The 24,178-nt window shown below is 38.9% G+C and overlaps 1 long non-coding RNA gene across 1 annotated transcript; it reads left to right on the plus strand.

Moving 5' to 3' along the window:
* Positions 1-18,147: 18,147 nt before the first annotated feature.
* On the plus strand, positions 18,148-20,566 carry LOC109031658 (uncharacterized). Its single transcript, XR_002008823.2, has 3 exons — positions 18,148-18,285; positions 19,189-19,490; positions 20,427-20,566. It is a non-coding gene; the product is annotated as an uncharacterized lncRNA (long non-coding RNA).
* The last annotated feature ends 3,612 nt before the right edge of the window (positions 20,567-24,178 follow it).

Below are 24,178 nucleotides of genomic sequence, written 5' to 3' on the forward strand. Positions count from 1 at the left end.
TTAGAAATTCTTCCTGGTGGCTGAACAGTTTCCTCATTTCATTGGGGAAACATAAACATTTTATTTGTTTTTATTTTTTCGTGATAAAAAAAATAATAAAAGTTGTTAAAGTTTTTTCGTTTTCTCTATCTATAGATAAAGTGAGTGAGAACAATCGTTTATCATTTTCTGGAATGAATTATTGAAATTCAGCGCATAGAAACATTAAAACATTTCTTCCCCAAAACTCCTCGTTTCATTCATGTAAACTAAGAACCTCCTCTGAATGGACTCGTCATTTGAATTTTGATAACACAAAACATGTATGTATGCAGATAAACAATACCAAGTGGTGATTCTGTAATAAATTCCTTGATATGAATCCGTGATCGAGGACTCCAAAATATGATAATTAAATTATTATTTATATGTTACAAACTATAAATGGAAAAAAAAACTCTCTCCTATTTTGCTTAGCTGTACGCTGTATAACAATTTCCAAATTTTCTGATAAACGATCCAGCATCAATGCATCTCACTTCAAAAATCTGGTTTTATATACACAAATATAGATGATTGAAAAATATTAAACCGAAATGGTGGAGTCGCTAAAAATATGTGTAAAACCGCATAAAATCACATGCTTTGCATTGAATTAAAACAGTTACAATAAATTACCGTTTATTACCAGAGATTAGTTCTATGTGGATCCCATTTCTCGCGATCAATCTTTTAATGCCTCGTCATTTGTTTTGCGCTGATCTAAATCGGCGAGATTGCGTGAAAACGGTGATTTTGTTTCGCGAGGGAAAAAACTGAATTTTAAGTAAGAAATTTGGGAGAGAACAAAATAATTGCAATAACACAAATATTTTAGCAAAACACAGGAAAAAAATTTGTCACGAGAAAACTTTGACCTTCAAGAATTAGATACTCAAAAAAAGTTTTGTTGAGTTGGACTAAACTTTTCGCACAAGAAAACTGAAAAAAACAGGCTATTTATGAGAAGGAACCTAAATGACAAGTACGCAAACTTCAAAATATCAACACATTTATTCAGACAATCTTCAAAAACGTATTCTCTTTTTTATTGTTAGAACGAAGCCAGAATCGTGAGTTAAATAACCGACTTTTTCCTGCTGCCGCATCATTTCAATAGTTTCTTTACGCGCGGAAAAAAAGAAATAAATAAAAAGAAAAAATCACAAGTATTTAAAACGTTTATCAAAATAAAAATGTACGATATGAATGCGAATTTATGAAAAAACGTATCTTAATTGCAATATTCCAAAAAGTTTGGTTCCGCGTTTACTTTTGTAAAAGAGTACCTGCATGATAACAGTATGCGAAATTTTCGCTAAATATTCTCGAACAGACGAAGAAAATTCAAAAATTAGCTACAACAAGGTAATCGGTTATCCTTCAGAAAAGTAAAATGGGTCATTAAAACTGCAACGTCGCAAACCAGAATACGTGATTTCATAATTTCACAACCGATATTCTTCAAAAACACGAGCGAATGACCGACTACGACCGCGTTGAACATAAAACTGATGCTCCGGTTTTAAAATCGCAATAGTCAAAAATCATACCGTCAGGAAGGAAGAAACTAAAACTAGCCCCAACTCAACCCTGCGAACAAATGAGCACCCAACATCAAACAACCCATCGTACCTTTTCAAATCGTGGTAATGTACAAGAGGCAGAAAAAAAGCATTGAAAAAAACCGGTACCCATATGCTAGTATAAAAAAGGACCATGCGGGCCCTGTTTTTTTGGGTGATGTTATAAAAAAAAGAAAAGGGTCGCGCCGGAGTGGAGGGAAGGGGTGCGTGCAAAACGTGGGGTGGGGCCCGTGCGATGAATTAAAAAAATCAGCTGGATGTGATGCGAAGGATGCTAGAGGAAGGTGTGCTTCAAAGAGCTCCGTCACATTGCAACGCATTCAGCTTCCTTCTGCACGGGTACATCGAGGGTAAAACGATCGGTCATAACTGCAAATTTCGATTTGTATGGCCCACCAAAGTTTTCGGCTCAAGGAATCAAAGTTTTAGATCTTAAGAACCGAATTTCGATTCAGAAAACTCGTATTATCGGTATAAAGCAACCCCTAAATTACGTAACGCTCTAAGGGGGGGGGGGGGGTGTTAAGGAGAGCGTTACGCCATTTGGACGTATTTTTGCCAAGCGGAACTATGTGCACTATGACGTAAACCCTGTTATGCATATATTCTTATAGGTCTCAGGGCTCATGTCTTAATGCACATAGTTCTGTTTGGCAGAAAGACGTCTATTTTGTTTATACGTCTTGCAAAATAGGGACCTACGTTACGAAAGCGTTACAAGCGTAAGACGGGGGGTCAAACATGTCGGAAAAGTCCTTTCCGTAATTTAAAGATCGCGTAAAGACGATGCCTTAAATTTATGAACTACTGGCCGCTAAAAACTTAATTATTACCTGGACAGAAATTTGATTTTTATGACCAAAAAGTTCGATTACCTGAGACGGAAAGTTTCGTGGGCCATGCATGTGTAAAACAAAGTTTTTTCTCCATGGAGGTGGAAAATTATTGATAATTTTACACAATATGTGTGGACTGAGTTTAGTAGGAAAAAATCAAATCACATCTTCAAAACATTTAATTGTAAGTTATTTTGAGCCCGATAGAAGATGTATAAATTCCTGCTGAAGAATCTCAGTTTACGAAGAAAGTATAGTGCCCAAAACGTGGGCTTAAAGTAATTTTACGAGTCTTATAAAAGAGGATAACTTCAAACGTTTGCCTATTTGTTTCAATAAAAATTGATTTTGTACTTTCTACTAAGCTCAGTCCATTTTTAATAGGATCTGCAAAGTTGGACGTTGCGGTAAAACCTAATGTTTGATGTGCGTCAAATTAATGTGGTATACATGGATTGCATTTTGCAAAAAGGAACCACTAGCATTGCAATGATGCTAAGATTGTGCAACTTCATCCTTTGCAAGAAAATTGCAAAAATCGTGAAAAACTATGAAATTTAGATGGTAATTTTTGTCTTAAATTCACAGTTTTTAGCGTAAAGAAACTATTAATGGATAATCGGGTTTTTCCTCCAAGACAAAAGAAGTTGCACAATCTTGGCAACATTGCAATGCTAGTGGTTCCTTTTTGCAAAATGCAATCCACATGATACACGGTATTTGACTCTCGGTACATCGATTAGTTGATATAACCGTTTTCCAATAGGTTCTTCATAGACTTGAACTATACCCATTTTCGTAACTAGCGAGATTTTAGAATCTAGCTGATATTGGGGGAAAGTACAACATGAGAGGAAACTTCGATGATAAGACACTCAATTCGTCTTTCAGTAGAATGACCTCGCTGAGATATAATTATGCTGGGTTTTTATCCTTCATGCACTTGCACGTCAATGGTTTAAGTGCAAAAATGCATAGTTCCACTAAGAAGTCCATTCCATATCTATACATATGGGAAAAGAACCAACCTTTACTCTTCAAAATTTCACAGTTTATTCTGCGCAACGGAAAAGTCTGAGGAAATTTAAAAGAATAAAAGACGTTTTTCTGTTTTTGACGTTAAGAGGAATGGGTTGCAATGCGAGATTGAACGCTGCAAATGAAGTCACACGACTCGTTTTGTTTCGACACCGATATGAATTTCGGTTTATTAGCAGGTTGACGAAATTAAGCCTAAAACGTAAGTTCACGAGAAGGAGAGACGAAAAAAAGAACTAAAAATAAACGTAAAAATAAATTGTATTTTTCTTACAATCATTAGAGAGCATAATGGGCGGATTTTTAATACTCAACATTATACTGAGTGCAAGAAGAGTTATGGAAATGATAAGAATAAAGAGTAAACCCTCGAGGAATATTGAACGAAAACAGATTATTCGGTTTTCGGGCGAAATATCTCGCTAGCGGAAGAAACGGAAAGTACAGTGAGAGCTTTAATTGCAGATGCTGGGCTCGGGGATTCTGTTAAAAAAATCAATAAAATATAAATGCAGAGGAAAAATTAATGTGAATTAAAAAGAGAGAGCTGTCGGGGGTCGATGGGCGAGCGAGAAGGACAGAACGAGGCCGCACGAGGGTAGGGCCCGCTCGTGCTGGCTGCAGGGGTAAAATGTTCTTAATGCATACAAGAGTAGGGTGCGGCCACGATAAAAAAAAGTACACTCACCCCTAAAAAATCATTCGCAAGGGGTGACTCTTGCTCGCTCATTTTTTTCAACCCGCGTTCCTCGGGCTGGAGCAGATGCACAAAAAAAGAAGGAAAGATTTCCAACGAGCCACCCGATGACAGTGTGGCCAAATTACCCCATCAAAAATATTGAAATATTTCAAATTCCTTATCAAATTTCATCCGATGTGGCAATGCCACAAGGAAGCCGCTTGTTTAATTAGTAATTCAGTTTTTGATTTCCTTCGCCACGCTGTTCGGGTCTTGTTTCTGGAGTAATTAATGCTGTAATTGCGCTCTATTATTTAATCAGCCTTACCTCGTGCTCTTATCCCTTCCGATTTTTTTTGCCGTTTTTTTTCGACCTTTTTACAAGGAGCTTTCTCGCCATGACCGACAAAAAACTCATTTTCCTTCCGTTTTAATTCTTTGTTTGGGGAGTTGCGGCCAAACTCAACGCCCATTTTTGTCGTAATTATTCAAACTAATTGCTTTAATACCTGTTTTTATGCCACTCGTAAAGGCTCGTGTTTTGCTCGAGCCTTACGGTTGAAGTTACGATATCAGCCTCAAAACAAATGGTTTATCCTTCTCTTTTTATGCTTCCCCTTACAAACTCCAAAGCTGTCACAATACCTTTCGTGGCACAATATGTATATATGCCATTACACTATTTTCTCATTTTATAGTCACAAAAAATTGCATTCACCAATTAGCTGTAATAGAGCAACATCATCTAAGGGTTCATCATCTGGAGGCCGCAACAGTAAATTGCAAATTCTAACTTTCATGTGAAAACAAGAAGGGAGAAGGTGGAAAGTTTTTCGATTTTGTACAGAGGTATCATACGTTTCGAAGTGAAACAGATTACATTGATGATGAAACATGGCTCTATCCTTATTATACTCAACAGCTGATACTTCCTTGCTTATTTTGACGTCATGAATGATTACCAGGATTCCTCCAGACTACAGAAGCAGATCTGATGACAATTTTGCAATGTGCACTATATCAATGTACACATTTTTGAGCCCCCTCTTCAATTTCGAAACTAACGAACATTGCGCTATATCTTACGAGTATTTGGACAATTTCTGCAAACTGGAACTAGAGACGTCTGGGAAAGACAGGGTATGCTCGTGGTGAGCTGCATAAGAAACAATGTAAAAGTGGGCCTGATTTCTTTGGGCTAGATGGGAAAGTAGAATTTTACATTGAATTAAACGGAACCGAGCGCCAACTGCGTGATAATTCATGAGCCATGGACATGTCACAAGAGCGTTGTGAACAGGGCTCATGCGTTGAATAGACTTGTCTGTGTGCATCCTTGTGGTCGCATTGCCGATGGCGCCACTGTTATTACTTTATAGTGATCATCCATTCTTACTGTCCGAGAACCAATGAGAACACCCCTTCTTTCCTACTTGTCTCTGGTTCCATTTATCAGAAATACGTCCATTTATTCCGTTCACATCCTTAAAAATTGTGACGTACAATTATTTTTTGGAAAGCCCTTTATAAATACTCTTATCAGATTCTCTAAATGACGTGTCTTGATTTTCAAAAACGGCCGAGGTTTCTGTTTTTAAAGAGGAGTTTACTGAGGGACGCGTAGTGCCCATTAGCCGTTTGAGCGCGCAGTGGACAAGAAGCAGCTTGGGAGGATGTAGAGTATGAATTAGAGCTTGAGATTTGGCAACAGAGCGCTCATAATTATGTCTGAAGAAACTCGGACTTAACGAGCTGGCCAAGCTGACACTGAATGCAAACGTAAGGTTAAAACTTCGCTGGAATCCCCATGCAGGAGCTTTTCAACTCGAGAGAAATGATCCCCGTACGTGGATCATGGAAATACGAGATGAGGGTTTTCATCGTAAAATTTATATTATACATCTTGACCATACTCGGGGAGGTATATCATATTAGTGGCCCGGCCGAAGCGAGGCACCGGGAGAAAAAAATTAGACGCCCAAGAGAGTGGTCTGCTCTTGTGGCTCAACCAGAGGGTGGAGGGGGAGGAAGAGAGAGAGACGCCAAATGTATAATTCCACGCTTTTTTGTTTCTCTTTAGACAGGGATAACCTACGACCCGGGACGAAAGTTGAAGGGAGACGGACGGAGAAAAAACAGCGAGCTTTTTTTTTCCTCGCACTCCTTCGGTCTTCCCCTCCCTCTCCTTTCTCTCTTACACTTGAGTCGGAATGAATTAAAGAGGAAGGGCTGGGGTGATCGAATATAAAAAAAACCCGAATCGCGAGGGTGAAGTTTTGAAATAGACAGGGTGGAAAAAAGTGTAATCATAATAAGTATTGATCCAACACGTTCTCAACAACCCTAATGCCTTAAGGATTTTTCCTCCTTTCACAGATCGGTGCCTATAATTGTGCGCGGACGATAACATACCCACTCCGAAGCTCGCCGTGGCGCTCATAATGAGTGGGCGCCAAAAGTTTTCTTCTTGAAAACCCACCTCGATTAAAAGTTTACGCTGCCCATTGAGACGCAACGTTAATGATGTGGGGTTTTCCTGAATATTCTCAGTTAAATCCACGAATTTGAAATGAGTGCGATGCGCCGATAGGATTAATATCAAGTTTCGAGGTGAATGAAAAATTGAAAAATTCTATGTCGTTGAAAAATACACCTCTGGTTTTGACGTACGATTGAATCGGGACGTGCGAAAACCGCTAATGTCCATTTTTCCTGTCTTTAGTGTTTTTGTGTTGATAATACTTTTCGAAGTTGGATGCAACCACAAAAATGGCGTTAATACCCGTCTCTGGATTATACCTTAATCCCGAAAAGAGTCCTTTCGTTACTTCAATGTATGTATCAACTCCTTAAAAGTATTATCAACTCAAAAAAACTGAAGACTGGGAAAATGGACTTTAGCGGTTTTCGCACGTCCTGATTCAATTAGCCCCTCTATTTTTTCAGAAGCGGATCCAAGAAATGCTCAAGATGACAGATGAATTTGAACGTGCTCGAGAGATCATGCGGGTTAAAGAGACAATTTTGTACGATATTATGACCAAAAAGTTGGTATGGTATGGATATGTGCAGAAAATGGCAGATACCCGGTAGCCGAAAAAGACTTTTGAGTGGGCTCTACCAGATAAACGTCTTAGAAGACGACCACCTAAAAGGTCGCTTGATGGCCTTCAAAAAGAGGTTGAGAGATGTCGACCTCCGGAAAGTCTCTATAACTAGACAGATTCCAGTGGCGGTTGGGTGTCGCAAAGCGTCCTAATGCGCTGTAAAAACGACCACACACTGCATAGGAACATACATTTTCAGAAATGTTTTAATAAAATATCATAGGTTAAATCAATCCCACTCAGTTACACGAGACTCGCTACTCAATTCAATATTCGCATGACCAGAGATCGGAAATCGCCTACCCTGCAAGGGGGAACTCCTAATATACAATTTGACGGTGGAAACGATTCGTTAATGAGTCAGAACTATGTCCATTTTGATAGGAGGTCTTGGCTGGATAACTATTTGCGACGGATGTTTCCGGGCTCGCGAAAATGAAATGTTCCTCAAACGACTCGGGCTTCAGGTGTAACAGGAACTCTTCATAACTTCTCACTTCCTTATAAGCACGGTCGCTCAGTCACGCTGGATTCCCACCCCTTGTTTCTCCTTCTTCACGCAACACGCAACGCGCCCTCACGAGATACCTCCCTTACTTAGAAATATAGGGGTTTCGATGTCACTCTAAACCTATTTTTTCTACTCATTTTTTGTCGAGAATGTAAAATGTATTTGACTAAGTTCAAAAGACAAATATGCTGAAAGGTTATTATACATTTTAGTGAATTTTCAGACCACTCAATTCCGTCATTAGAAGTCTAAGGTGATAAATAAAAAACAAGCCGTTTCAACCCATAGGTGTTAAAGATTGCAACCGTATTGAGGTTGATATAAACTTGGGATAAATTGATTTCGAAATGGACAGGAAATAAATACATAACTAGATTGCATGGTTAGATACTTCTGGAAAAGCTAATTTAGCTAAAAAAAAAAAAAAAAAAAAAAAAAAAGTAGAGGCCACGTCTGAAAGTTTGACTAATAATTCGAGTTTCCCGTCAAAATATACCACCTGATGCCAAGTTTCTCTCAAATCGATTAATTTGGCGCTGAGATACCATTTTAAACCATAAGCAAAATCTTAGATCCTCAAATTTTATAAGTTTGACTGACAATTCGAGTTTCTCGTCAAGAAACACTAATAACTGCCAAATTTCATTTAAATCGATCGAACAGGAACTGATATAGAATTTTGTACCATGTCCGTCATCTTGGATTTTTATGATTTGAAAATTTGACTTGAAATTCGAATTTTTTATAACAAAAATACCATCAAATAAATCGATAGAACAGGAGCTAATATGTCATTTTTGGCCACATCCTCCATCTTGAATTTTTGAATTTTGAAAGTTTGAGTTGAAATTTGAATTCTCCGTCATAAAGTACCAGCTGGTACCAAGTTTCTCAAAAATCAATGGAACAGAAGCCGCATGTAGTTAGATCGGCAAGCCTCTACCTAGTGGTAAACGATACCAGTCAATTTACATACGGCACTGCGCCTTCATTTTCAGCTGATACTGTGCAACACCTCCGTGGTGGAATAGTTGCTCAGAGCGCCTTCAAAGGTATCGCTTCGACTTGATGGCGGCAGATGAACATCGCCGGTAAAAATACACCCTAGCTTAGCGCGTGCGTTGTCAGATAGTTTCTCATCATCGACGCGACGGTGAGGTAAAAAACTCTCATACCTCAATTTGCGACGTTGCAAAATTTCCATTGCCTATTTAATGCGGGTAAACCAATGTGGACACTTTAAAACCTAGCATGATTTTTCCGAGATAAGATAAGAAACATTATTTTAATGTTTCATTTTAGTCCATCTGTAATATCCCGTCAAAAAGGGTATAAGAAGTATGAGTAGGAGCCTTCGAGCGAACAAGAGCGGATCCGAAATTTATAGCCCTCGAAGTAAACGGGCGCGAGGAGTTGAAATAGCGCCGAAGAAACTTACTGACAATCAGCGTTATTATCAGCTCGTTTTTGCGTCTATGGTTCAAAGATTATGGACTTTGATTATTTTCCTCCAAAAGGTTAAATGAGATAGTGAAAAAGAAAGGAATAACAAAATAAATACATGCATAAATGAACAAGCAGTTTGACACAAAAATTGGAGAGCGCGCAGATAACGAGGTCAAAATTAGCTTGGTCAGACAAAACAATCGGTTCACTTTATCTTGACTTGTATTTCTCATTTTAAATCTATCATGAAAAATTTGTATAAAAACTCCTGATCACCATTGGTCAGTTGAACTTGACATTCCGAAATTTTAGGAATGAACGCTACAAAGGCTGCCAGTATCGAACGATAAAATATTAGTGGAGATCCGTGCTGTGTGCTGAGTGTGGAAGGGGTTGCAAGTTGCTCCTAAAATATACTTCACACGAAGAGAAGTGCATTTGGTTTCTACTGTTTCTGAGATTTGCTCACAGAGATTTTCATAGCAAATCAGGGGATGCAAAAATGTATTCAGACTACCTACTAGTGACAAACACCGAGAGGTCCCACTAGTAAATCCATAGACACATTTGGAATGCATTGATGTAATTATTGTGATAAATAATAAAATAATTCGAACATTATTTCAACAATTTTCAAAATATGTCAGAGACAAAGTGTAAAAAAGACTATCACATACTGTTTAAATTTCGCAATCTAATTTTTGTGATGCCGTCATAAAAATTAATGGCAACATGTTTTGCTACTTCAAAATAATAGCATACTGGCACTGCGTTAGTACTTTCTACGTTACGGTGAAACCTCTCTTCAACGGTGTTTTTATATTAATGCTTTTGAAATCTTCTCTTGTCTTACAGTCGAGAAATTAGCTAATTGGGGAAATGAATCCATGCGATCAAAAGCTGCATCACACCGGAAATGACATCCTGCTAAAACCCTCAATAACTGCAGGAAAATTATTCGGGTGATCAGTAACTTTTTACTCAGATTTTTCAAGACTCTTTGACGAGAGAAAGACCCCGAGGATACACGTCTTAAGAGTTCGGATCAGACTCAGTGAAAAGCCCCGAGCTCTTGAAAACCAACGCTGCTACATCCCAAGCTTAAAACCCAGAAAATTGGCAAGAAAGTAATGTAGAGGTGTGCTCTTCATCTCGAAGACGTCACTAAAGGGTCCTCGTCTTTCCTTGATAAATTCTGCCCTCCACTCCCTGAGGAACCCACCCATTGTTTTTCAGTCGGAAGTTTTTGTCGTGCGATCTGGGAGCAGAGGCAAAGACTTTCCACCGCAGTGAAATGATTAATTACGCCGTGTTTATACTTAATTATTCGGAGAGTAAGAAAAACTGTCGGTGCAAACAATAATAAGACCTTGAAGACAGTGACAGGAGGATAAAAAAATTAATACCATCGCTGCTCAGGTCGGCGAGCGGGGGCGGAAAATCTGAGATTCCGTTCCGCGGGCGGGCCATTATTTTTTAATTCATTATATCCACGTCTAATTTTTATTTTCTTTAATCTTTTATTCTATTTAAACTTTGCCCGCCCGACGTTTCCTATAGAACGTCAAAAGCTCTCCGTAATTTTTCATTTCCTTTTCCGTTTGTTTTTTCCTGTCTCCTCCTCCCGCTTAATTTTCTCTCGTTTTCCTTGGCCCGATCCTTCCACGTCGATGTGTTTTAGTTGAGAAGTTTAAAATAAAGTTGAGTTGTTCCGCTTGATTTCGCGTGGAAATCCTCCCATTTTCTATCAATAAGGAGCCTTCCCCTATTTTTCATTCACTGTAATCTCCTTTCGGCGGACGGGTTTCCTCCTTGTCTTTTCCTGATTTTCGTCCTTCGAAATTTCAAACTGTCTAGACCGTGCGTCATGATAAAAAACAATACTTATTTAGAATTTTAGTCTCATTATTTTTACTTCATTTTTCAGTTTACTTTAACTGGATTGGAATAATCGATACTTATTATGAAATTAATATACGGTTTATAAAGTTTTATAATGTTATCTTGAGCAAGCATACAATTTGACGGTCATAACATACCCCTAAAAATGTCAATTATATGCGGTTTTGTAGAAGGGTGGCGTACCTACTAAAATTTTTAAAAAATTGTATATCTTGCCTAATTTCCCCGACCCTGTTCGTGTGACCGTGGTCGTATTAGAGATGAACCAGATTTTGCAGTCAGGAACTACTATTTTTGGCTCAGTTTAGAAAAAAAGTATGCACCATTAGTTTCCCTATGCACTCAAGTGTTTTAACGGACAAAAAGTGTAGTTTCTAATTGCAAAATTTAGTCCAGATGGTTTGTAGAGCATTAATTAATTTTTGTGAGCAGAGACGTGCAAAATCGTCAAAGAAATCAAGTTATTTCGTGTTTTCTTAAAGCTTAACTCCGCCATTATTCAAATAACCCATTCAATTGCAAACCGCTGTGGAATTGGGGGTATTTTTGCCAAAAACAACTTACGTGCAAAATTGTCAAAGAAATCAAGTTATTTCGTGTTTTCTTAGAGCTTAACTCCGCCATTATTCAAATAACCCGTTCAATTGCAAACCGTTGTGAAATTAATTGGAAGTATTTTTGCCAAAAACAACCTATGTACAAATGATTTAAATCCAAATGTAGCATATTTACGTTCAATTGGGGCTACTTTTCAAACTTCGACAAAAATCAAGGTCACCGGCGTATTGGGAAAAATCGCGTCGGGCGAGGTGCGAGACGGTCTCGGTGGAAGCGCGGAAAATGGCAGGCGTGTCGGTTGTCGGGGGTGGTTGAGGGAGGAGATGTGGGGTGAAGGCTCCTCCCGTCGCAGCGCGGAGATGAAGGGTGATAGAGGGACGTGCGAGGCAGATAGGGACAGGGCCAGGGCCAGTCCCGTGCTGGAGCCATGCCGATGCGTGATCCCAGCATCCCTGCCCGGGGGCCCGACCCGGAGTGTCCCTCGCGGCGACCGCTTTCCTCGCATAATTACCACAGGGCTGCGGTCGCGGCATCACACGCCTTGCCGCTCAGCGGGACTCCCATCCGCTCATATCGATACATAATTTCCTCTCCTTGAAAAACAAAACGATGTATCGATGGCCCAAGTGCAACACCATGTACCTCCATTGCAATGTTAAAAAAATGACCCAGGTGATGTGCTTGATGCCCATTGTTAAAGAATTTAAGGCACTTTTCAAAATTTACAGTCCTTCAAAATGAGCTTTCCGTGTGATTTTGCTAAAAATGAAAAATTTAGCCTAGTCCCCCCCCCAAATTTTAGCGTTCCCCAAAATCGTTTGACGTGCATAAGGAGACCATAGATATGGTGTTCTGTGAGAATTTTGAATGAAATCGAACAGATAGATTCTGAGATATCGCTGTAGACAGATTTGGGGGACGTCGGACGGACGGACACACATTTTTTCAAGTATGGTTATTTTGACTCCTGGGACCTTAAAACGTCTAGAAATGATGAAATTTCAACATTTTTTTTCTTTCTTGGAGGATGACAATACTTCCTCTCTACCCTAGGGGAGCGAGAAAGTAAAAATGTCCGATCCTACTTTTTTCCCATCAGAGAAACAAACCAACTTAATAGCTTGAAATTTATGTGGATTATTCTGTCAACAGAGAGGAAATATCAAGGAAGTTTTCAAGAAAATACGTGAACTAGTTTATCAAAGAAAAATTAAGTATGATAGGAAGTCTGCAACGTCGCAAATAGAGATACGCACGATTTTGCACTTTGGCCAGCGATATATATCGCAGGATGATACTCAGATCAGGCATTTTTTCAAATGCCGAAGCAGATGATAGTCAATTACTCCGTCTAATTGCAAATGTTAAGGAAATTCCTTATTTTGGACGACGAAACCTATAGAGTATTTACGCAAAAATCCTTGATATTCTTTTGTGGTTCTTAGAGTTTTAGCCTTGAGTATACATTCTTCGCAGAATTGCTAAATACCTCATAAAATGAAAATTTGCCTGCGAAAAGTTATGTAGAAAATTTTGAACCATCGATTTCATGAGGATATTGATAATTTGATCTCATTTACTTTCCTGCGTGCTGAAAAGTCCGAGAACCTGCCAAATAGTTATATCACTCTCGGATGCGATTGCTCGAGCAAGGAATCAGGAGCAATGCGCCAAGCAGTATGGGGCGTGGGGTGGAGACTTTACCTCACTGTCGATTTGCCTTCACTTTTCAGTGTAGGCAACACAAGCTCCCACGTGGCCGAATAGTGGTATCACTCGGATGTTACGATTTCTCCAAGAAGAAAGCAGAAGAATCCGCCCAGCGCGGCGTGAGGTGGAGACTTTACCACCCATTTTTTACTTTCTTTGAGACATTTCGTCGCTTATCATTTTTAAATTGCTGCATTTGAGTGCCAAAGTATTTGCATAATTAAAAAAGAATGAATAAACAAATAAATAAATATAAATGATAAAAATCAATCCTATTAGATTTTTTTTTTTTTTTTTTTTAAAAAAAAAGCAGGCCGGGCCGCTAATTTCTCCTCGGTTGGACTCCAGCCCATCGTACAAGTAGTAGTTTTTACACAGAATGACGTCAGAAGCAGGCTCCGAGGTGGCGATCTGCATCGCGCCATCCGGACCAGTCCGGTCCTGAATTTACAATAATTTTGCTGCATCTGTTTTTGATCATAGCACAAATTCTTTTATAAAGGTTAAGTTGATTGTTAGGCTAGCGGTTTTATCGCTACTTGCAAATACGACCGTTAACTTTTAATTTTTCTGGGATCACATCGTCCTGAAAAAGGGAGAGTTCGTTCTTCTTTTGCGCAGTCCTGTGCCCAAAACCCTATTATGCCCCCCGGGTAGTCGATAGTTGATGCCACTCTCACGCCTCACACTTCGAACCACCGATGCAGCTCAAAAACTATCCAATTCCAGGGACGCAAAATTTCAACGCACATTTGACGATGAAAAGCAGTTTCCGTCAACCCTCCCTATACGCGTATCTTAAAACGGATGTACGGTAGAACTCGATGGCAGATCATGCAACTCAAAATTCGCGTCTCGAAACTGAGTGGATAAATGGCTAAAGTTGAAATTTGCGATCTCCTCCTGATAATTATTTTGAGTTAGTTTATATCCACTCTCGTTTCCTCTTTTCCTCGAGAAAATTTCACAATAATTTCCTACTTTATTCACTCACTCCCGATTCGTATTTCCAATTTGCAATTTGTCTTTTCCCGGTCTCTAGAGGGAAATAAATAGAGTAGCGTCGCGAATATTTGTCTTAGAGAGGTAACTGCTCAATTATATCTTGAAAATATCGTCATGATGACGGGAGAGGAGAAGATTATTAATCGCACATGACAATTCATTGTGTTCTGACCTAACATTCTACTTGGATGCAACATCACCGCCCACCGCGTCTCTATATGGACGTATTTCTGCCAAACGGAACTATGTGCGTTAATACATGAGCCATGAGACTCATATGAATATATGTATGACAGGGTTCACGTTATAATGCACATAGTTTCGTTTGGCAGAAATACGTCCATATAATCTTCGTGTTCATTTCCGTTTTTTTTAAAATCGAGTTGATCACTCGGTTCATTTCCAGCAAAAACAAAGCAATGCGTTTCCCATACCCCCCATACTTAACTACTCCACAACAATGACGAAACTTCCATTGCAAGAATACAGCTGGATGTAGCGCCTGGATACATGATTTCAATACATAGGAGCTTTTGTTGCATACTTCTCGAAATGAAGGCGCGACACTTCGAAAATTTCACTGCGACTCGGCTGACATTCAAGGCAACTTTGACCGAAAATTAGGGTTGAACTTGATTCAATATCATCTTCAATACGAGAACAGAATATTATTACTTTTGACGAAGTACCAAATTTTAAAGTTGCTGTTATCTTTTTAAAACTTTAAAATTCAGAGCAGTTATTTCACAGTCGTTTGGGAGCTTGTAGCTATGATTCTCTCCGTTCCGACAACGAGAAGGGCAATGCCTCTCTCGATTTTTCCGTCGCTTTGGGGGGGGGGCTTACAGGGGAGAAGGGGGGAGGAAATCTATCTTCTATATCCCCCTTGCATACGTCACCGGGTTCCAGCGTTATTCGAAAGGGAAAGCGCGGGAAAGCGAACACCCCCGAAACAAACAAACTCATTCCGGCAGCAAATGCGCGGCGGGTCTCGCTCAGAATGAGAAGCGCTGCCAGGCCGAGAAAAACACCGTATAAGCCTTCAGATATTGCCAAATTTCCTGTGATAAGACACGAATTTACAGGAATACTAAGTCAATCTTTTCCCCCAGTTAATCAAAGAAATCCACCCGCATTTGAATCAGTAACATGAGTGCATTTCAAGGCAAAATATTTCACAACATTTTTCAAGAGTGAATAAGTTGGACGTATTTCTATCAAACGGACCTAAGCGGCATAGGGTGAGGAAGGTAGAGGGGGGCTTGGATTGGCGGCGGAATCGGGCGTCCGGCTTATTCCGACCTATACTCGCAATGCTTTTCCATGGCGCTTAGGTCCGTTTGACAGAACGCGCTATCCGGGATTCTAAATTCCTCAAAAGGAACTCAAATTGGCGCTTAGTTATAGAAATACGTCCAGTTATCGGTGGAGATGTGGCAATATCTGAATGTTCGTACGGCGCGGCGTCGGTTCTTAGTACGGGAAAGCGGAAACGCATCCATTTCCCAGGGCGGGCAGGGAAAGCTCACACGAGCACGCATCTGACAGGAGAAGCCGAAACGACCTCGGCAAGCGTCGGAAAAAGGAAAGCGCGCAGATTCGGAAACTAATCGAGGGCGAGGGTGGGGGATGGAACCCCCTCGGAGGCAGGGCACATTAATCCGTTGATCGTTATTGGTAGAGACAATTGGAACGGTGTTCTTAGTCCAGATAGCTGGAAAGCGATAGCAGAGAGCCAGGCTTAATTTAAGCCAATCACTCCGCTGCGCCCTGCTTAAAGCTTCTTGTCTCAGCAATTAGATAAATGACCCAATTCAACCACCCCCCGCCCCCGCCTTCTCACGACAAAGGGCTGGACTTTTCCGCCGCCCCCTCCTCCCCGGACCACTCGCGCAGCGTGGCCGAAGACTTACATCATGTATCTCGGTCCCTGTAGAATTAACCCTAAGTATTTCTGACTTCTTTACGCTAGTTTGAGCATGGCTTAGAATTAAGGAATTCCTCCTCCGTTCGCTTCTCTCTCTGCTCCACCTTCCAGCTCGAAATGAGAAATGCCTTCGGTTTTTCTCGTCTCTGAAATTAGTAATAATTCCTCTCTCCCTCCTTTCTCTTATTCCTGTCCCGATCGGCTTTTAGACACTCTGCTCAGTAAGTATGTGAAAAGGCTTGAATTCCGTAAGGAGTGGACCTGAAAATATTTTACTTGCTGTTCCGTCTGCGCACCCCACCGTATGTAAGATTTTGGTATGGGCCAATGAAGAGCAGCCCTGAAAATATTTTATCCTCAAGAGAAAAAAAATTAATCGTATGTTGCGTCTATAAATCGATCGTGGATCAAAAATCAGCCCGCATACTATACTTTCTTCCGGATCAAAATTTCATCACTCTTGCATGTAAAAGAATTGCTACGGTTGAGGGAGTCACCGCACAATACCCAGAATATGGACTACTATCTTCCGCAATCCATGATTGGATTGATTTTGTCAGATGGGAGGCGATTCACATTAGTCAGGCAAAGAATGGGTGGATTTAAGCTAAACTGGCCATATGCTGTCCACTTTACCACTTCTGAATCAAGAGAAAAAATTATAAGTTTGTGAGAATTTATTTTTATATCGAGTCATGTGGACAAATAAATATACAAACCTATTTTTCTCTATCTTAATTTAATTACAAATAGCCTTTTTTTCTGCTACAGTCCATACATTTTAAATTTATCTAGACTCACAATCAGTAATTTTACCTGCAAAGTTTTGAAGGGGAGCGGTAAAAATTATTTTTAGGTATACTGCGATGAAGCAAATCTAGAGGCAAGCATATCCATTCGTTTCAATGCCGTTTTTGCGAGTTTTTTTTTTGTCGTTCTTTCTCTCTGTATAGTAAAAGCAAAATCATCCATTCCTTTTAATCGAACCTCGATGAAATCTCTGTCCGCCGTATCAAAACTAATCTCAGGAAATTCTTTGCAACAATTTCGTGGGCCCTCTATTATACAGAAAACAGGGCGCATGCATAAAATTCTGCAACACCTAGAACAAGACTCACGTTTTTTGAGTCTCACCATCTGCATTTTTCTTTCATTCACGCGCTCTCTCTCGGTTACAGGGGATAAAATAGGGTGAAAGTGTTCGTATGGGATACCCTCAGCTTCAAGTTCAGGTGCTGCCATCTCGCGTGAAATCTCTCAACCCTGATCCGAAGTCACTATAAGAGGGCGTCCGTTGATTTCCAACCCCGCCTCGACGAAAGATGACAAACTTTTCGTCATATTATTTTTCTCTCTACGAAGGGACACGGTAAATAAGATGAAAATACAAACTGTAATGCACACTATGCCTCCTAGAATTAGGTATTGAAGGAGACTTAAAATATTCCAGGGGCCTAATTATAAATTAAAAATTATCTCAATTGGACGTATTTCTGCCAAACGAAATTATGTGCATTAACTCATGAGCCCTGAGACCCATAAGAATATATGCATAACAAGGCTCACGTTATAATGCACTTGATTGCGTTTTGCAGAAATACGTCCAATTGGTTTCACTACTCTAACTTTATGAGACATTAACATTTAAACGCTGCACGTACTGATTTTTTAAATAAAATAAACGAATTATGGGTGTAAAAATAGTGTGGGTTTGCCATTCATGAAGCAAAAAATTATTTTGATAAGACTTATCAGTGCACAGAGGCAGAGGAATGGGGCGCGCGTCGAGTGGAATGTCAGATGATCGTGCGATGCTCGCGTGGGCTCTGGCGCGATCTTTCCCCTTAAAACCACGCCACACTACCATCCGATAATGGACCCAAGTTTGCGTATATAAACACCGTTTGATCTCTAGCAAGTCAAATCAGTTCTCTCGAGTGTCAAGCTTTTGCATTTTCGCAGGTATGTGATTCTCTTGTTCCGCATTTTTAACATTATTATTCAGACACGAATATTCCGTTAGTGTGTTATTGCCTTTGACTGAATCGAGCCTAACAGAGAGGAGATGAGTTCTTTTGGAAAAGAGACGTCTGCTTGTTGGAAAAATTTATTGTATTTTTCTTTTTTTCAAATTAGCACATAGTAGCCAAGCAAGTTGACTTAGCGACTGGTCAAATTCGAAATAAATTTAAATAAATTCATTGCACCAGGATAGGTACATACATTATTAAATTGGTATCAATATGAAACACTGTAAGACTGAAAAAAATAATACAATGTAAATGCATTCGTCATAGTAAGAAACATTATCAGACATCCAGGAATTCATTCAGGCCATATCAAACTTTTTCAATTATAATTTTTTTGAGGTATGAAGCCGGAGCGAATGATGCAAAGTTTGGGAGCACAAGTTTAACAGAATTACTTCTCTATATTTCATGAGAAAAGGTTTTTTGCATCGAATTAAAAACCGACACTTTCATTATCTATGGCTGACTTTAAAATCAAATTTTCTGAAAAAAAATCATCAATTTGTTTAAAATTTCAAGACCTTTTTCTCAACTTCTGAAAACACAACGAGCGATAGGAATTCTAAAAAAGGAACCATGCGGAGTTGGTTCCCCACTAACTAAAGTGTCTAGGTCTCTTGAGTTTCCTCAAGTTTGTGGGTAGAATGTGCACAAAAAAATACGTGAAAAAATGAATTCATCAGAAAATTGTTTTGAAAATACTCATACTTAAGATTTTTTCTCCTCTTTGCCACAAGACTTCCATGAGTCTTGTTTAAACCTTTGGTTCTACGATTTATCATGAAAATTCCTCTTGTTCTTGTGTAAGAATCTCTTTTCAAAATTTGCGTTTCAGTTTCCCAAAAAACCAAAACCAATCACCATGTACGGACAAGAGAAGAACGTTATTGACATCGTCGCCCTGAACGGCAAAGAGCGCAACGCCATGGACATCGTCTCCCTCAACGGAAAAGAGCGCGTCGCTTTCGAAGTCATCGCTCTCAACGGCAAAGAACGCAACGCTGTCGACATCGTCTCCCTCAACGGAAAGGAACGCGTTGCTTTCGATGTTGTCACCCTCAACGGAAAGGAGAGGACATCCTTCGACATCATCTCCTTATAAGCTCCTCGCCGAAGCCTCTCATCTGAAATAAACCGGTTAGTTTAGAATATTACTAATGTCATGAGATGGGCTGGTGCGAAAAAATCAAAATTGAAGCTTTAGGCCCGTATCACACGATCAAAGTAGAGTTCTCAAAGTGGCACTAATTTTTCAATATCTCAGCAGTTTTGCACGGAATTTCTTGATAATTTCCAAATCCGAGCTGATCAATTAGCATCAAAGCAAATCTTCGCGCCGACGATCTTTAAGGGGCTAACGGTCAACAATTCCATCAATGAATTTTTTTGAGGGTTCTATATTTTGATCGCGTGACACAGGCAATCCACAGCACATTTTATCAACAAAAATGTCTGTAGGACACAAAATATAGATGAAACTAAAAAAGCATATTGAAGGGAAATTTGTATGAAAATACTGATAAGCACTTCAGAATCTGAAAGTACTAGCACCTCCTCAATGCACAATTTTCATAGTCCGTATCATTTTTCATCTAAATTTCCTGCGTTCAAAGTCATTTTGATGTGGTCATCATATTTTGTGGACGATTTTACAACTACAAAGTCTATTCATTTATCTATATTTGGACGTATTTATGTTAAACGGAACTAGGCGCCAAATTGAGTTCCTTTTGAGGATTTTAGCATCCCGGATAGCGCGTTCTGTCAAACGGAACTTCTGTTAAACGGAACACCCTATCTGTCGAACCTATTCCGTAGGTTTAAATAGCAGATCAAGCTATTTATATCGCAAAGCAAATATTTGAATTTTCCATTATGAAACAAATTCGACTCATAGGAGCGTTTTACTGTGCTTTTGTAGTATAAATAGGCTTTTTAAAAATTGAATCATATTTTTCTGGTAATATTAGGATTTCACGTAATTTTGTCTTTTCAAGAAAATTGTTTTAATCATTTCTGCGCTATCATATGCAGAAATTGACTTTTAATAGTTCTTTTTGGTTTTGTTTGCAGCAGATGGAAGGATTTTCGGACAAAGACAGAATGATGAATATCTGAGTTCTGTCCTCAAGACTTTTAGGCTCAACATCGATACAGCAACAATTGCTGTTCGTGTAATCAAAATTTATTCCGAATAAAAAAAAAAGCAAAAATATCCATGCATTTTTACTTTTTTCCTTTACCTTAAACATTCTATAAAAGAGTTATACCTGGCAAACGTGAAATAATTTGAAAGTATTTGTGACCCATTTGCAGCACATGAAATTTTCAACCGAGCTGACTTTTTTGAGAATACTTGTACAAAATCATGTATCTTTGCTGCAAATGTTGCTTTTAAACATCATAAAGGTGCATAACTGCACATCGCTCTTAATCAGGATTCGAATTTCGAATACCTACATACCGATTTGTGAAGGGGAAAACAATTTTTGGTGAATTTTTCGGTACCTACTATCTGAATCAGATTTGTACCAATAATTTCAGAGCTCTCAGTTTTTTCCCCCACTAAATCCGATGCTCCGATAACCATCTTGAATTCAGCATTATTAAACTACAAAACAATTCAGTAGAGACCATTGTAAAGATTACTGGCGTGTCAAATCGAGGAAAATTATTGTCAAAAGTACAAATTTTTGCAAACTTCACGGTTTAGTTAAAATCTAGACCATGTCACAAGCTGCGAATTAAACCTCATACTTATCCCAAATTTGACCCTAAAGGGCTGTCCTTATGAATTCAGTCTAGTATCGTCTCAACCATTTTTTCTGCAACAAAATGTCTGCAATAATGAACCAAAATTTTAGAAAAGTCACGAATATTTCCGACCTTAAAGCCCTTAAAATAATCTGAAGTCAATACAGTGACATCGCCAGAAAAAAAAGAATGAGTGGTTTTCCTAGCGCTAAACCACCCTCTCTATTTACCTTGATGGCATCTCTCACGTTCATAATGCCTCTTCATCCCTCTAAAAGTCCACCTGTCGAAACGAATGCCTGTCACGTGTGTGCATGTCACGCTGTGACCCCTCTCTGTCGTGCTGAGTGAAAACGACTCATAAGCATCCGAATGTTACCAAATTTCTTCTTTGAAAAGATTTATTTTTGAAGAAAATTGTGAATATTTTTCCTTGAAATGTTCAGACTCTTTTAGATCAAATTACGAACGACAACCTCTGAAAAATTAGAGAAGAAATTAGAGAATTGAAAAATTATTCACAAATTTTCCTGGAAATTCGTGATTTGTCGAAGAAAATTGGCAATGCTTGATGGCTCTTATGGCGTTCTTACTTAGCACGTCAGTCCTTGCCTTCTCCTACCCAAGTGTTAATCCTCCACCGCTTCGTTTCCCAATTACAAGCGAAATAACGACTAAAAAGAAGAAGCAGCTAATACGCTTAGGTTTTTTTCTTTACGTTTTCCCCCGTGCATTACTTTAATCCCACGACCAACGTGGTGAAACGTCAGAACTGAGTATGACATCAGATGAACTCAAAATGACAGTCCTTGGGACAAAGTCTACACGTTCATAAGTTCTAGAAGTAAATAAAAATCGAATAACTTTGCCTTGAAAAATTCTTGCCAGTTATCGGTAACCAGTAATGATTAGTGATTATTATTTATTCAACCACTGGCAATTGCAGTTGCCAAATACTAAGATTTCCTCCTCAGAGAAAGATTGTGCTCATGCGCATAAATGAGTAAGAATTGTCTCTCTGGTATTTATTATTTACAATATAGTCAACAATCTTTCTTGTATTTTAGCACAAAAGTCTGTGCTTATAATTAAAAAACAAATGGCATTAAGTGTAAGTTTTGTTAAAGTTCCTGCATAAACAAACTCATAATGATCGACGTCTTTCACGCCCGCAGTTTTTTTTTTTTTTTTTTTTTTTTTTTTTTTTTTTTTTTTTTTTCAGTGGAATAAAGCAATGAAAATATGTCATAAATCAAGTAAAGCAAACTATAAAACAGAATGATTTCATAGTAAAAGGATGGATTAGAGTTACGCGATCAAAAATACGTCTATGTTTGTGCCAATGCCGGACTGACAATATGAGAATCAGTTGGCTCAGATTTAAGTGCGAACTAAAGGAAAAAGGTAGATAAAACGCCTTCAATCTTCTGTAATACAATTTTGTATACTTCCATGACATAACCAACAACTCACAATCAGTTCTCCTGCTAACTCTGTATGAACACAACGAATCTCTGAAGAGTCTCGAGGGAGTAAATTTAACAAGACGTTTCGGAGATAACTTACGTTTTTCTGCACTTTAGCTATCAAAACAATTAAATAAATATCTAAAATTTGCCTTCTTTTCCTCCACGGCCTTTTCATCAAGACTGTTTGACCTTACCTCGTTAAATCCAAGTTAAATCATTAAATAAAAAAGAAAAAAGTAAAATAGGAGAATTAAAACAATTTTAATTTAAAATCACATAAAGAATTTGATTTAAATGTATTTACATCTCTATATATCTGATGTTTAGGATAGATTCAGTCATAGATGTCTAGTCCGCCTATAAAAAATAATTAAAAAATTATTTTCCGCACTCACTAAAAATACTTATATTATACAGGGTGTTCGAAAAGTCCCCTCCCCCCCCCCTCTAACTTTTGACCTAATTGAGGTAGAGATTTGAAACTTGGAGGGTGTTCCTAGATCAAAAGGGAGCTACTTTTTGACCCCCCCAAAATTTTGGGGGGGCCCCATTTTGGGGGGGTTACGGACCCTAACTTTTAATTTTCAAATGGGAAGACCCCCTTTGTGATACCTCGTTCGAAAGAGCATAAAAAAATAAAATTTTTCGCGCAAACCGGAAGTCATTATCTCAAACCGTTTCAAAATGGCGGCCGGTCAAAGTTCCAAATGGCCGAAAATTGGCACCTCTGCTATTTGCACATGGATTTGCTTGAAACTCGGTATCTGGAGGTATTTTGGCACGAGAAAAACGAATTTAACGTTAGATTTTCAAAAAAAACCCTAATTTTTCAAAATGGCGACCGGTTTAGGCTCAAAAAGGCCGAAAATTTGACAAACTCGATTTTTTTGCCAATGGATTCACCTGAAATTCGGTATCTGGGGGTATTTTGACCCGAGAATAACGAATTCAACGTTAGATTTTTAAACAAACCCTAATTTTTCAAAATGGCCGCCGATTAAAGTTCAAAATGGTCAACAAATGGCAACCTCGACTTTTTGCCGATAGATTCGCCTGAAACTCGGTGAAATAACGTCGAATTCGTTTGTCTCCCACCCAGATACCCTCAAACACCGAGTTTGAGGCGAATCTATCGGCAAAAAGTCGAGGTTGCCAATTGTTGACCATTTTGAACTTTAATCGGCGGCCATTTTGAAAAATAAGGGTTTGTTTAAAAATCTAACGTTGAATTCGTTATTCTTGGGTCAAAATACCCCCAGATACCGAATTTCAGGTGAATCCATTGGCAAAAAAATCGAGTTTGTCAAATTTTCGGCCTTTTTGAGCCTAAACCGGTCGCCATTTTGAAAAATTAGGGTTTTTTTGAAAATCTAACGTTAAATTCGTTTTTCTCGTGCCAAAATACCTCCAGATACCGAGTTTCAAGCAAATCCATGTGCAAATAGCAGAGGTGCCAATTTTCGGCCATTTGGAACTTTGACCGGCCGCCATTTTGAAACGGTTTGAGATAATGACTTCCGGTTTGCGCGAAAAATTTTATTTTTTTATGCTCTTTCGAACGAGGTATCACAAAGGGGGTCTTCCCATTTGAAAATTAAAAGT

The sequence above is a fragment of the Bemisia tabaci genome, chromosome 1 (genome assembly GCF_918797505.1).
Source record: "Bemisia tabaci chromosome 1, PGI_BMITA_v3".
Classification (NCBI taxonomy): Eukaryota; Metazoa; Arthropoda; class Insecta; order Hemiptera; family Aleyrodidae; genus Bemisia; species Bemisia tabaci.